The following is a 16653-nucleotide window of genomic DNA, read 5'->3' on the forward strand; positions in this document are numbered from 1 at the left end:
GTTTTAACATTCATGTACAAAACTGCTTACTAGCTGATATTTAATCAACTGTTTACAGACAACATGAAATGGAAACTGACATGCTCGAAATTGTTATGAAACACACAACGATTTTATGTTTGCCTCAGCAGAGACACTGTGTGTAGGGCAGTGTTGGCAAATATATGGCCAATTATTTTACATCCCGAGGCGAGAGAACCGCTGTGGAGGTGTAATCCCACCCCCCGCTGGGATCCATCGCTGGGATCCAGCCCACACCCGCCCCCCAGTGGAGGCTCGCTGCCACTGCATCCCTTGCTCCTCTGGCGTGTGGTTCGTTACTATAAGGAGGTCAATATTTCGTCCTCACCAAATGAGGACGGGGACGGAATATTGATACGTCTCATCATGAGATGTCATGGATGGACGGACAGACAGACGGCAGGCAGACAGACGCACAGACAGGTGGCTGACTGACTGAACCCTGAACTTCGACATCATTTGCTTCTAAAGATTGCATTGTCGGGCCCACGCATAATTGTCAGGAGATATGTCAAGGGATCAGTTAAGTTTATGATTTATTTTATCCGTGGATGAGGACGTAGGAGAGTGCTGCATAACAACTCCCCCCGTCCATATGTTTGCCTACCGGTCTGGATTCTATGGGGACAGAACACTCTCATGCCGCCCTCGTTTTCAGCCAATCACATGACTGCAGTGACTGGGTTTTTAGATTGTCGGTGCCGTCCCAAACCCAGTCGAAACTAGATGGATAGTGTGGAGTTCAAAAACGTGACGCAGCTTTGACTTCTTCGTCACCTAGAGATCGTTATGTACGATCATTCAAAGCCCCGTTATTTCCTATAGACATTTGACCGAGGGAACCGGGAGGCTCGGAGTCTGGACTTATTCTTCAGAGGCCGGGACTGCAGTCATGTGACAAAAACGAGGGAGGCATCTGATTGGCTACAGAGTTTCTTATTGAAAAAAATGCATTTGTGAATCCAGCCACGTCAGGAGAGTCTCAAAAATCCACATATAAATACAGACCAGTTCACACACAAATGCAAACAAGTTCACAAATGAAAAGCGTCTTGTTAATTCAAGTTTAACAGTTTGTATATAAATGTAACATCCAAATACATTTTTGATGAAAATTGCAAATATTTTTTTAATTAATATATTTATGGATTTATATTACATTTATTTAAAATAAGACACATTTGTGTGTGGATCGGAAATGTGTTTGTGAAACTTATTTTTGTTTATGGATTTATTTTACATTTATACATATCGATATCCATGTGTGTGTGCATTCAAATGTATTTGTGAGAAGAGAGTAATTTATATGTGAATCACAAAATGCATTTGTGAATCCTTCTCTGTGCATTCATTATTAATGAGACTGTTCTGACCCCTTGTGTTAATCATGGAAGCGCTCTGTCACACCAAAATTGTACCGTGGGCGAAAATTGTACCGCCTACGTAATCCGCGTTCGAAAATTCCAAACCTGCCTGGCAACTGATGATCGCGTCGAACGTTGCCTGGCAACGAACGATCGCGTCGAACGATGACGTCTATCATCTCAATTAAATTAACACAAGCTAGCTAGACTACGATACACTTTAAACACTCAGTTAACTAGCTAAATTCGATTAAACAATTAAATACAATACAAATATAAACTACGATACACTTTAAACACTCAGTTTACTAGCTAAATTCAATACAATACAAATATAAAGTAAAAACAAGTGTTATCTGTATGTTATTTCGTCTTGATGAGCGCAAATGTTTTTTGAAGACTGCCTGGCAATGGACAATCACGTCGATCCATGACGTAATGTTTCGACGTAGAATACGTAGGCGGTACAATTTTCGCCCCTGGTGCAATTTTGGTGTGGCAGCTCCACCTGGTGGTAGACCCCCGCGGGCGGGAACCTCACTGGCCTCTCCTCCGCTGCGCCCTTCCGGTAGATTGGGGGATGAAGGAGCCCGGGTCCGAGTTGGGACACAGCTCCCAGCGTGCGCTTGACCTGACCGACGTGTCGCATGACGGCGGCGGCGGCGGAGAGCCCCGGTACATCAGGGTTAAAATTTATTTAATTCATTAAATTGTATCAAACAAATGCCTTACACACATGAAAAGACATCAAATGCAATTCAGGATAAAAATAGAACTACATAACTACACTGAAAAAATTCACAAATATAGTTTATTCTACTAAAAAGATACATTTGTAAATGTAAAGGAAAACACATTTTGAATGGCAGTAATGAACTGATAAATATCAAATCAATTCTTTAATTGCACGCTCAATCATCCAGTTTTTTAAGAATAAGAAGCGGTGACAAGACGCTGTGTTGCGCTTTCAAAATAAAATAAAATATTTTCCTCCCCCCGGTATAATTTTTAGGTGGGACAAATGCACCTGTCTCCAATATTGGAGGGGACATGTCTCCTCCGTCCCCCCCGGTTCCTACACCCTTGGTTACACCCCTAGTCCGGGTTGCTCTTGAGAGCCTGGAAGTCCTCGTCATTCATGGACACCAGTATGTTGGCCAACAGTCCCAAAGATGTGCCGATGGTCCCATGCCAAAGCAACACAGCGCAGAGTTGACACAGAGCGACAGGGAAGAGAGCAAAGAAAGGCAGCCACATCAACGAGCACAGGGGAGCGAGAGGACTTTTTCATCAGGCTGAGGAAGAGCGTAGTAGCCGATCGGCCCAGGGGAGCTCGGCGGCTTCCAGCCATTGGCCTGTGACGGGACAGAGGTAGAACAACCCCCACGGGGACATTAAACACACGCACACACACACACACTGATCGTCCTTCTAGCCTACAGACACCCAACACCAGCCTCCGCCAGTGTAAGGGACAGGGTCGACGGCGTACCCACCTAGCTTCTGCAGGACCAGGCCTCGTACCTCCCAACGCCCTTCATCTCAAGAGGAGGGATCAGCGGGGTGAGTGGCCTTCAGAGTCGCATGGGATTATGGGTAATTTGTCGGCCATTGTTGAGCGACACGCAAACACACACGCACGCACGCACGCACACCGTACATCAAGACAAAGGCAGTGACACACTCGCCGAGCTACGACGTTGTTTTTAAACATAACGGCTCCACAATCTACACACACGCAGGTAAGAACACACACACACACGCGCTCACACCGCAGTGACACTCACCCTTAAACATACAGTAAGAGCTATTTAATGATTGATTTGCATGCATAGTATACTACACTTTCCATTAAACAATTACCCCTGTTACCATAAATTGACTAATTTTATAATGTAATCAAATGCTCACACACTAGCTGCTTTCAGACAAAAGTGTAAGTCCTGATATTCTCCTGATGGGCCGTATGTGTGAACAACATATCCTGACATTTGTACCCTGAAAATCTCCAGAAGAATGCTACCCCTGAGGTAGTATTTTCTCCGTAGGAAATGTAAATGACCCTATATGTGAATGAGGAGTAGAAAGTCGGTATTTCTCACACCACTTCAGTGGGCGTGTTGATGACGCTTCTACATGTCATTGAGTGGCCTCCTAAATGATAATCAGCCTGTTGCCTTTTGTTCGCTGGATGGTTAAAAAATATTTAAATGTTGGCACTGCTTTTAAGAGTCATTTGTGGTGAACGAATGTTATTACATTGTAAAATTATAGGCAAAATGTTATTATATTATGCGATCAGAAATTTGTTACATTATCGATTCCTCATTATTGCTTTAAGTTTAATTACAACTAGAGGTTGTAAACTCTAGTATATATTATAGTAGAGTAATCGCCTGTGATGAGGCCGAAATGCCGCACTCTGAACTATATTCCATGCACATACTGTTAAACCTAATTCAGTGAACAGAACATCTGCACATTTCAATGCCCATATTTTTACAGCTCCTTTATTTAGTTCTGACAAATCATCACATTTTTTATTGATGTCTCTTTTTGTACAGTAGGCTAATTTCTATTTTCGATGCGTTTATTTACTGTTAATCATAATTTTTTGCACCAATTTCCAATAGAAATTCCTTGTACGTGTTAAACCTACTTTTCAATAAAGTAATGACACAGATTTAATGATTGTTTCAAAAGTATAACATTTATTTTAGTAATATCCATTCCTCGTTGATTGCTGTATATATTGTCCTTTACTGCACCATTGGGGCGATTCTAGGTTCTGACTTTTGTGGGGGCTCAGCCCCCAGGAAGCCACAGGGGTATATGAAGTATATAAAGGCGGGGATTGACCTGGTGGAGGGCAAATACATTATGAATTAAACATCCAAAATGTATTTGAACGTTTGAAAAATTTATTCTGTTGGGGGGCAAATCTATCTATTTATCTATCAATCCAACACATTGTATATTTTTTAATAGTCCGCTGGTGTATTGTCAGAAAAGCACAGATGTTTTGTAACAGTTTAACCTCAGTTAAACTCACAACACCAATGAGTATTTCATCCCAGAGGAAAGGATTAAACACATTTTGGCTAAACTCTAGCTATAAAGAAGAAATAAATTGTTTATAACTTAACCTTTTCATCTGAATTATAGACAACACTGTTGTAAATGTAGTATTATGTATATTATCCATGATTTTTTTTTTGTCCTGTCCAAGATTCTATGACCTTTATTTTCTTAGTTACTGTGCTGTTGCATGTCTAAGCCAATAGATGGCAGTGTGAGTAAATTATGCAGTTCTGAACAATTTGGTGTATATTCAATTTCCTTTGGGTAATTTTCACTCAAAAACGACCATATTTCCCCCGTTTTTTATTTACACAGTTACTGAAACACATTGGTTTTCAAAGTAAACTATACATGATAAATAGGGAAAATGGATACAAAAAATGTGAAGACAAGTAAAATGTGAACTTCAAAACAAATGAAAGGAATTTCTATTCATTCTCCTTGGTCCTAGAGATATCTCCCGTCCTCTTTAAGATAGTTTGCATTTGCAATTGAACTCATTGAACGAATGCTTGGTAACTTTGCTGCCTGTATCTTTCCATGATCAAGCTCTAAAATTAAATCAAATGTTTTGCAGTCAGAAGTGTCCTAGAAATAAGTTATTCTTCATCACACAGACATCATGTGGATCTTCAACTTGGAGCCATGACTGAAGCGCATCGTGCATTAATCGCACCTGAAGGACTTTTCCCCGGTGTGAGTCCTCATGTGGCTCTTCAGAGACTTACAATAACTGAAGTGTTTTGTGCATTTGTCACACTTGTAGGGCTTCACCCCGGAGTGAGCCCTGATGTGGCTCTTCAGCTCTCAGCTCCGAATGAAGCATTTCGTGCATTGGTCACACCTGAAGGGCTTCTCGCCGGTGTGAGTCCTCATGTGGATGGTCAGGTGGCCTTTACGCCTGAAGCATTTCGTGCATTGGTCACACCTGTGGGGCTTCTCCCCGGAGTGAAACCTAATGTGGATATTCAGGGTGCCTTTCCGACTAAAGTGCTTTGCACATTGGTCACACTTGAAGGGCTTCTCCCCAGTGTGAGTCCTCATGTGGAGCTTCAGTTGGCGTTGCTGTCTGAAGCGCTTCGTGCATTGGTCACACCTGTAGGGCATCTCCCCGGAGTGAATCATCATGTGGATCTTCAGGGTGTCTTTCCGACTGAAACGCTTGATGCATCGGTCGCACCCGTACGGCCTCTCGTCGAGTTGTGTCCACATGTGAATGATCATATTGGCATTGGTACCACACAAGACACCGGGCCGGCCCTTGCGGCCGCCCCGATGCCCAGTCAGCTCCTCAAGGCGGACCAGCCGCACGCTGCAGTTCAGGCTCTTGGCCACGCTGCGGTCCGCGGACAGCGAGCTCAAGGCCTCCAAGTCGGACGCGGTGAAGAGGGTGTCATGGCCGTCCACCGCCAGTGGCCCCTCCCCTTTTCCGTAGACGCTCAGGATCTTCAGCTCCCCGCTGTGACTGGACATGTGGGAGGAGCCAGGGGCGTCCACACCCAGACTCTCTGAGGTGGCGCCGCGCTGCGTGCTACGGTCTCCAAAGGCATCGCAGTCTTCTGCAGAGGGAGAAAAAAAAGACAAAGTCATTATTTTGATACACTGTTTGCATAAAAGGAGGAAGTGTGTATTTGTACACATGAAATAAACAATTTAAATGTATGTGTATGTACCATTGACACAGAGAGTTTAGAATGTGTACTGCAGACAAAGATTCAGAGTTTTGGAGAGGGATGTCTCCTCCAGCACCCTCCTCCCTAGACTCAAAGCTCAAGCAGGGGGGCCAGGTGGGGGACACTGAACGAACACCAGCGCAAAATGATCTGAGCACAGCATGACATGCGAGACAAGCGCAATTATTCTATTTTGACAATAACAAGTGACAACGTGTCCTTCCCTGTAAACTGATCAGCTTACATTAATACATTTTGAATTCATTGATGTTTGAGAATGATGAACAGCTCATGTGATATCGGTCTTGAACCCTTCTGGGCTCTTGGGCTCTCTCCCAAGTTACCGGCCTGCCTTCCTCAGCAACAAACAACAAATGAGTCAAGAGGATGTTAGGCAGACACAGGTGATTGCACGTCTGAAAGGGCATGTGGAGAAGTGTATAAGGAGGTTGAAGGAGAACAAACTGTTCGACAAGATCGTACAACTGTCTATATGCGGGAACATAGATAAGTTGTTCAGCGTGTCCTGCTTCCTGGTCAATTACCAGAATGGGCCGTTGGTGAAGGCATGGGCAACTCAGAAATGAATTAAAGATCTTGCTTCTTAAACCAACATTCTTTTTGTCATTGTCATCATTACATTAGCTTTGGGTTTTAACTGACTTGAAATGGAAATGCAACAGAGATAACACTAGAATATGTAGAATTTAATAAGGAAAGCAACGCGGTGAAATGAAAAAGTGGCCGTGATATTTAAATAAGGTGACAAATAGAATAGAAATAGAATAACAACTAAACAAATTATCCCTATATAGAATACAAATTTGTAACAATTTAAAAAATACAAAAGTGCAAAAAACAATAAATAGAGGTATACTGTACAGTAAATGGAATAAAATAATTAAATTGAGGTAGTCTGTTATATCTATTGTCTGCGTGTGTGTATGAGTTGGACAGCATGGTGACATTAGCTCAGGTTTTGAAGAGATAAGTAAAACTGAACAATGAAATCTCAACACGATTGAACAAATATGACTTCAGTTTTTTTATAGATTTGTCAAGATGACCACCACGACCAAATCAGAATGTGCTTCTATAGCTGTGCAAATCTGAACAGTAAAAACGCAACATACAGGCTTACTTATTGAGCCTAACATTAGTCCAGGATTTGTATATATTTGTAAAGATGAACAATAAAACCTGATATTAGTTCAGGATCTTATAATGTTAGCTTGGGCAGGTCTTGTAGACATCGGGTGTAAAACATCGCCATCTCGCCAGAAGTAAAAACCCACACCCTCAAGTGAGCAGAAGTAGAGCAGAAGTAGACTCTAGCACTGAGCGAATTAGAGAGGACGGGAGGTATCTCTAGGTCCAAGGAGAATGTATAGAAATTCCTTTCATTTGACAAGTAATTATATTAGCAGGGTTTATATCATTTGTATACAATTGTACTTTAAAGTTACGCTTGATATTTCCACAACTATGTCTTTACAAAAAGCCTGCAAAGTTCACTTGTGAGATAGACTGCAATTGACGATTGAACAATTATGACTTTTTTATAGATTTGTCAAGATGACCACCACGACCAAATCAAAATGTGCTTCTATAGCTGTGCAAATCTGAACAGTAAAAACGCAACATACAGGCTTACTTATTGAGCCTAACATTAGTCCAGGATTTGTATATATTTGTAAAGATGAACAATAAATCCTGATATTAGTTCAGGATTTGTATAGATTTGTAAAGATGTACAATAAAACCTGATATTAGTTCAGGATTTGTATAGATGTACAATAAAACCTGATATTAGTTCAGGATCTTATAATGTTAGCTTGGGAAGGTCTTGTAGACATCGGGTGTAAAACATCGCCATCTCGCCAGAAGTAAAAACCCACACCCTCAAGTGAGCAGAAGTAGAGCAGAAGTAGACTCTAGCACTGAGCGAATTAGAGAGGACGGGAGGTATCTCTAGGTCCAAGGAGAATGTATAGAAATTCCTTTCATTTGACAAGTAATTATATTAGCAGGGTTTATATCATTTGTATACAATTGTACATTAAAGTTACGCTTGATATTTCCACAACTATGTCTTTACAAAAAGCCTGCAAAGTTCACTTGTGAGATAGACTGCAATTGACGATTGAACAATTATGACTTTTTTATAGATTTGTCAAGATGACCACCACGACCAAATCAAAATGTGCTTCTATAGCTGTGCAAATCTGAACAGTAAAAACGCAACATACAGGCTTACTTATTGAGCCTAACATTAGTCCAGGATTTGTATATATTTGTAAAGATGAACAATAAATCCTGATATTAGTTCAGGATTTGTATAGATTTGTAAAGATGTACAATAAAACCTGATATTAGTTCAGGATTTGTATAGATGTACAATAAAACCTGATATTAGTTCAGGATTTGTATAGATTTGTAAAGATGAACAATGAAACCTGATATTAGTTCAGGATTTGTATAGATTTGTAAAGAGGAACACTAAAACCTAATATTAGTTCAGGATTTGTATAGATTTGTAAAGATGAACAATAAAACCAGAACAAGAAACATTTTAAAAGATCAGATCACGTAATGATAGAAAACAGAAATGATCCCCCCTCTCCCTTATGACCCTACTCACTGGCACCGGATGCTGGTATGAAATAGGGCTGCCTTCTTGAACGCTCCCAAAAGCTGAATCGACGAGGGGGACATCAGTACTTGTGGAGAGTGTGGTAATTAACGGAGCAAGGTCTGCCGTGAAGTCCTGGTATGCCTCGTCAACCTTCAGGACACCTGGGTCTGGTAAGTCCCCCGCACTGCTTTGTAGTGCTTGCTCCTTTGGAAACAGTTACACCGTAATTAGAAAAGAAATAAACAAAAACTCTCAAAACAAAATAATCAAATAATGACAGAAATATATATTATTTGACAGTGAATATTACCTTACACCATCAGCAGCTGTGTACTGTCTTGACTTGGGTTTTGTTGAGATGAATACCATATTACTCCCTCTGCCTGGTTTCACACCCTATCAAGTAAAGAAACAAATGAACAAAAGGACAAAACAAAAAAAGTACAGAAGTTGGTTAGCCACCAGAAAATACCATAACAAACTAACCACACTAATACACCATACAAGTTTCTCCAATCCCCTCCTAATGTGATTGCCAGAGCAACCAACAGATGTGGGAATGATGCGCTTGTTTTGTCTTCATTGTGTCTTCAAGGTGGGTAGTTTAAATTAGTGCCGTCAAGCGATTCAAATATTTAATCGCATTAATGTCATAGTTAACTTGCGATTAATCGCACATTTTTTTCTATTCTAAATATCACTTGATTTCTTAGTCCCATTATTTTTTCTAATTTTAATGCTCTTATCAACCTGGAGAAGTGCATCGGCTTGCTTTGTGCAAATGTTTTTTTTATTGAGAACAACATTGGCATAGACTGTAGTGTTCAATTTCACACTAACATTCAAACTTGGAGCAAATAATCTCTCACACAATGTAAGTTAACCCTTTTAGTTAACAATAAAAGGGTGAAACAAATCCATCACATTAACAGCCCCTTCAACAGCCCTTTCTAAGGGATCAAAACAGGGCGATACAATTTTTGTTTACAAAGTGCAAAGGTAAACTAGGACTCAGCCTATAGTGCAGTTAAACCATGGCTTAATACTTTCGAACATACTGCTTTGAACATAGAAGTCAGGCTACTGCTTCTTAATCACTTCTTTGTTTTGAGCCAATTGCTCAAAACCAACCAGCCTGTTGACGTTTTCAAACAATAAGAAAGCCCGCTTTTTCTGCACAACATGCCCAGACAGTGGAAACAACTTTTCACAAGGTACTGATGTGGCCGCTGTTGCCAAGTACTTGCGTGCAAGGCGGGCCATTTTAGTGTGAGCCCCTTCATGTGTGGACCACCATTCCTGGGGACAGTGATCCATGCCAGTTAGAGGCTCCGCCTTGTAGCGCTCCAGACATTGCTCAATATAGTCCTCCTCCTGGATTTGGTTTCTTCGTAGGAGGCTCAGGCGTGACTTGGTTATCTGGCTGTGCAGGCCTCTCCCTCTCCATCTCCTGGATCAAGGTGCGGACCGTACCCCACACCTCAACCCTTTCAGGTTTGCTCAGACACTTGAGGTCCTCGAACCTTGAAATTAAATGAAACTTTAATAAAAGTACAGGTGCAGGTATAACAAAAGTGCGACAATATCCCTATCTCTGCAGTGCTAAATTCAAAAATACCAAGTAAAATGGAAGTAAAAAGAAGCAAGCAACCTAACAAAACTGAGAGAAACACAATGCTGAGAATGAATGAGTGTAAGAATGAAGTATGGCAATCTGACCTTGGGTCAAGTGATGAAGCAACTCTCAGCCATGTGATGTTGGTCTTCTCCTTGCGACCCTCCATGTCTGCTGCGAAGGTCCCCTTGAACTTGATCATGTAAACTGGGTCGTCCTCAGTGACCCCCATCGCTCTCGACAGGTGACACAGTGCTGGCAGCACAACTGAGCAAGACACAAACTGCTCTCCTCCCAGAAGTTCAGACAAATACCTGCATTAATAAAGAGAAGCACTTTAGTGGGGAACTAGTTAGGCCTACTGTAATTCACACAGCTCTCTCTCTCTCTCTCTCTCTCTCTCCTGACACAGACCTACTTTGATTATTAAACAATCTAACAGATATACACACGACACGGATACACAATTAATTACCTGCAGTGCTCCAGCAAAGCCTCGAGCTCCTTCAGTTTCTCCAGCTCAGCAGCGGTTGGCATGGTGACGTTGGTTGTGTGCAGGGCCAGTGCATCTCCCAGAGGTTCAGCACTACGCTGAACACGCTTGATCATTTCCAGGGTACCATTCCATCTGGTTGACACTTCCTGTGCAAGTGACTCTTCTGATCACTTTTGACTTGTTGCTGCTCGAGCTCTGCTTGGTTTGCTGGGCTGTGCTTAAAGTGTCCCACAACTTTTCGGCGCGGTCAAACGGGCTGTTGCTTAGAGAAACCGTGACGGCTCGGTGAGAGCTGTGTGCGCTGCACGGCATGTGCTCAAAGGGGAGCTGCCTGGCCGCTGCAATCATGTTGCGTGCACTGTGGTCAGTGAGACAACTTTGTGTTTGATGTCCCACTCCCTAGCTACTTGCATAAAGTGCTCTGCAACAGCTTCAGCGATGTGCCTCTCTTCTGTCTTCATGACAGTCAAAGCACAAGACTGAAGTTCCCACTGTCGGTCAAAGTAATGGGCTGTTACCCCGAGGTAGTTGTGATTACTGACGGACGTCCAGTGATCACCAATGAGCGCGACTGCTTTTGTCGTCTCCACCGCCTGCTGCCTTCTCCCTTTCGTGCAAATTCTGTACGTGGCTTGTAATGGTGGCTCTTGAAGGCAATTCGTAGGTCCAGTCGTTGGATGCGATGCGAATTATATCAAGCAGACCCGCATCCTAACAACGTTAACAGGCCTACATGCAGTGGCCACCCATTTAGCAATGGCTGCAGTGAGTTTGTTCTTAGTTGTGGTATCCATGGGCTTCTGTCTGAAGTTATCCATTGTCGCCTGGCTTTGATGAGGGGGAGGAGAAGGAGAATTGGCATCCGCCGTGTGCTTGGCCATTAAGTGGTATTTCAGACTGGACGTGCTGCGATGATAGCTCAGTTCACAATGACAAAACACACATATCACTTTGTTTTTGTCAATGGAACCATTTTGCAACTTTTTAAATGTAAACTTTCCATTAAGCATCGTGTTGGCGTCCATGTCGGAGTCTAGCGCTCGCCATCCACTCACAACTTTAGATAGCCTTTGGCCGCGGCTTGCCCCAACAAGTTTGTGCACCATGCTTGTTGTTTTGTTTCCGGTTTAGATCCGGTATGGTGGTGTCGTTTTTCTAACGTGACTAGTTGTTGCTAGACAGCAGGTGAAAACTACAATGTTTGCCAAGCCGAAGGAGCGTTAGTCGACCATAAAAAAATTAACGCCGTGAAAATGTGTTTGCGTTAACACCGTTAATAACGCATTAAACTGACAGCACTAGTTTAAATCCAATTTCAAAAATAAATCAACAATTTGTGATTAGCCTTAGTTCTTAAGTACTTAGCAGTCTTTGCGGTTTATGCCATTGCTGCTCAGTTTCTGTGCGGCTGAGGCCTGGCGGTACTGCTTTCAGTTGCAATGTTGAGTATTTTGTGGTCTGGTACAGTAGTGCAACACTGTGGTTGCAGAGAGCAGTTCCAGCCACACAAGAGCACTCAGCCACAGCAATTTCTGTTGGTGAGCTGTCCTCAAAAGTAATCTATGGATAAAACATGATTTTAGTATTAAAATTAGACTAAGACATTACACAAGAACTACAGTATCTCACAGAAGTGGGTACACTTTTCCCATTTTTGCAAATATTGCACTCACTTATGTTGCCAGCTGTTTAGACGTTCATGGCTGTGTTTTGAGTTATATTCAGAGGAAAATACATCTCTAGTACTCTACAACCTGTACACTGACTACTTTAAGTTGTATCAAAGTTTCTTATCCATAGAGATACCTTATAAAAACCGTTCAAGCACATAGTAGCAGTAGGATTCATTAGGCTACCAGAACAACCAGAACAAAAAAACTAAATCAGCTCTTACCTCACACTGACTAATACCAATCATGGACAGGCCTACTTAAACTTATACTCCAAAGAACGAATGTTAATCAAAACACACTGGACTTCTTTTCAACACGAGGGTCGATCAAACAACCTGATGCACGGACAAGGGTGGTAAATAATCTTGATCGCGGACTTCGGCTGCGCTATTTGTCTCTAGTTTTCTGAACCAAGCTACTTAGCAATACCACAATGTGAACGTATTGACAGTTTCAAACTTACCTTCAAAGTTGTCAATGTAACTGGAAAGGTACATCTTGTACCCCTTTTCCCGTTTACTCCGGGGGGCAGCGTATCCCTTTCGGAAGAGTCTGTAGACGTCTGATATTGTTAGCTTGGGCAGGTCTTGTAGACATCGGGTGAAAAACAACGCCATCTCGCCGGAAGTAAAGACCCACACACTCGAGTGAGCAGAAGTAGAACGGAAGAAGACTCTTGCACCGAGCGAATTGAGACTACAAGCACTAGTCCCACCCTTTAAAACCCGCCCATAGGGGGTGGGACCTAATGTGCTAACAGACCTATCACAGATCAGTGCCAGTGCGTAAGACTTCACCTGCAGAAAACATGGCCGAAGGTACTGAATACGCAGACGGACACAATATGGAGGATTGGGATTTTGAAGAAGTTATGGATGTTACGGATGTTCGTGGCTACCTTTATGAGCCACACTATAGCGACGAGCAGCTTATTTACTTCATTAACCTTCAACTCTCCACCGGGTAAGTATCCCTTTAAAGGAATGTATGGCTGACCGGCCTTACCATAAAAGGAGAACAATGTGTGCTGTGGGCGGGCAAACCATATGGGGAATAGCTTGGTGTGTGAGAATAAAAAGGCAGGGATCTTATGATCGCGAGTGCTTTGCAAACTACTCGGCCTTGCTGCTTGTTCAACAATAAAGTCACTTGCTCCGGACTCCTCATGCTCTCTTAGTTAGTTGAAGTGATAGAATTCAGTTATTTTGTACCACAGTGGGCCCTGGAATGGCAGTCAAACCCGCAACTACGAACTCGTACCAGATCGATGTATAACATTATGCTGCGTTCCTGGGACACTTTCTAGACCGTAAGTTGTGAGCTGTAACGGAGGTCATCGATCTGGTAGAGGTGTAAGTGTAAATAATAACTTGGCTTTAATGTTAAATTCCTGTCAAACTTGGGACTGCAACCAAAGGTTTTTTTGTGTATTTTTTTTTGAAAGTCCACAGTGGAAGTTTGTTTCACACTTAATGCTGGGCATTTTGTTTTGCGCTCGGAAGTAAAATGCTGTTACGCTGTGGGTAAGTTGCTGTTCTGTTCGCTCAGACATGAAGTCAGTTATAAATTAAAACTACGGTTCATATGATGCTTTGTGACGAGTTGTTGCCGTAGTGTGTGAATAGTCTTTGGGCTAGCTGCCAACATGTGTGAGGAATGTTTTAGCTAGCTACTTTCAGCAAGAGGTGTACTGACCTGTATATGCTAATGCCAAGCTCCTCTTTTGTAGTGCGAGCGAGAACAGACTGCAAGGCTTTTCCATTGATTGCGCACTGGTCTTGTTTACTGTCCCATGTTGCAGGTATGTTTATTTGTACTGTTTTATATGCAATGTTGTTATCTGTAGTTAATATGTCAGTGCTCTTTTACACTGAATTTTTCTATATGTGTTTTGGACATGGCTGCTATGTTTTAATGCCACGAGATGGCAGTATAGGCTTTATTTTGGACTTGTGATTGCAAAACTGAGTGATGCTCAAAAATGTGAATGCTCTGTTTTGATGTAAGACTAATGTTATGTAAGTTGAGCCAATTCTGAATGTTGTCAATACAAATAATAGCATTTATTTGACTGATGGTTGTGAAAACACGGGTTACGGGTGGCCTGGATCACCTCATATGTATTTAGGAAGAGTTAACAGGCCATAATTATCTCCTCATCAGTAAAACGCTAGAACTACTGCGGTCACGTAGATGGTAAAAGACGGTTGAATTCATTTGTAGTAGGGTGAGCAGACATTGTTAAAGATTCGGGACATTCCCTTGGTATCCAAGCAGTAGAGATCAGTGCCTGTACCCTTTGCTGAACTTTGACCATTCTCGTGTGGTCCCCCTGGTTTGCAGGGGTGCCCACTCAGTCAGAACGGTTATCCAAATAACAAAGAAGTGTACAACACTCGCATTACAGTGTGTGTATTCACACACATACCGGATGCCGTCTACCTTTACATTAGACACAGTAGCTGGGCTGGTAACAAAAGCAACACAGTGATATGGTGGTAGTTGACTTACTTGTCCGAGGTTTGTAGCTGAGCCGAGGAGAGTTGGTACTGATCCGGACTTCATTTTCAGACGTTCAGCAAGTCCAGCTTTGTATTGGCCCGAGTTTAGGAAGCAGTCGTCGGTGAAATGTTTGGCGAAGACATTTCCAGAGAAAATATAATCAACCCACTGGCTCTTCAGAGGCTCGGATGAAGGAAGTAAAACTATACTTTTGTGTTCTCTTGCACATTCGAACACTGAGCAACTTCCAATGCTTGCAAGCTGTCTCTCCAGGAAAGAACTATGTGTGTTGAGCTCACGCCGTCGAAGCTTATTTTCCCATCGGGGGTCGGGGGACAAATCCTCTGGGCGGGCAAAGCAAAGAAAGGGGAGGTAACCTTTACCCGTATTTTTCTTTTTATTAAACATGTTTAAAGATAATGCAAACAAAAGAATTAGCAAGAAAATGCAAGAAATAAAATAAAAACAAACAAATGGGATCCCCAGGATCCTAAGCAACAAATACAGGCTTAGATAATACAGTTCATATAATACCGTTTTTTATAATTTAGATGATGTTCAGCTTGCAGTTTAAAACAAATCAAAGCTTTTGGAAAAATAACAAAATTGTTGAACAGATTAATCGAAACCATCAAACAAGGAATAGCAAAATAGAAATTCACTGCTCCAGCTCATAACAATTATTTTACTTTTTTCTAAAGAGTTTTTTTAGTTTTGATATAGTGGTACATTTTAACCCTTTTGCATTGGTTATTTTTGGTGGTTTGTTGAATATACAGGTTCCTCTCTGATGAATGATTAAAAGAAAGACATGAGACCATTTATCAGTCATGATAAAGTAATTACTGTTATTGCATGTGAAACCACACCCCCTAGGTGCAGTTCACCTTCTAAACTGCACCGACGCGCGCGCAGACACACACACACACACACACACACACACACACACACACACACACACACACACACACACACACAAACACACAGTAGGCAAGAAAACAGGAAAAGAAGAAATGAGCAGAGAAACACAACCCCAACTGCTGTTAATGAACACGCAACATAATTCATCAAGGTAGGCTTGTTATCCTTTACCCACAGTGTGATGCATGATAAGAAGCCAGATATGTCCATGGTGACTAGGGAGGCGTCCGGCTCATGTGAGCAGCCATTCATTCACGCATCAATTCTAGAGATACCAGCAGGCCAGGCGTCCCAGGCGCTCGAGGCCACAAAAACAAGAGTAATGCCCACACATAGCCACAAGCGGTCAGGACCAAGCCACAAACCAAGTTGTAATGCCCACGCATAGCCACAAGGGACTAGTAACGATTACACATACGGGTATCCAGCAGGCGGGAGCTCAGTACCATGCTTAGCCAATCAGAGCACATTACGGAGGCCACGTCTGCCCAATATTAAAGTCATAACACACAGCCCAGGGGGCCAAAACGCGCCAGGCAGGGCATCAACGGATGCCCAGCCAAACGTATCTCCAAGCGCGCCTGTACAATTCCCCTCCTTTTGCTTCGTAGATAACATAGCTAACCTTTACCAAATAAAGTGAGTTAAAAGCGATCTTGACTCGGCGACTTT

The 16653-nt window shown here is 42.3% G+C and overlaps 1 protein-coding gene across 8 annotated transcripts in view; it reads left to right on the top strand.

Annotated features, from left to right (window-relative positions):
- LOC307074323 (protein NLRC3-like) overlaps positions 1–16653 on the top strand; it is a 270634-nt gene that overhangs the window by 220617 nt on the left and 33364 nt on the right. The window lies entirely within an intron of this gene.

Source organism: Pollachius pollachius (genome assembly GCF_949987615.1).
Source record: "Pollachius pollachius genome assembly, chromosome: 4".
Lineage (NCBI taxonomy): Eukaryota > Metazoa > Chordata > Actinopteri > Gadiformes > Gadidae > Pollachius > Pollachius pollachius.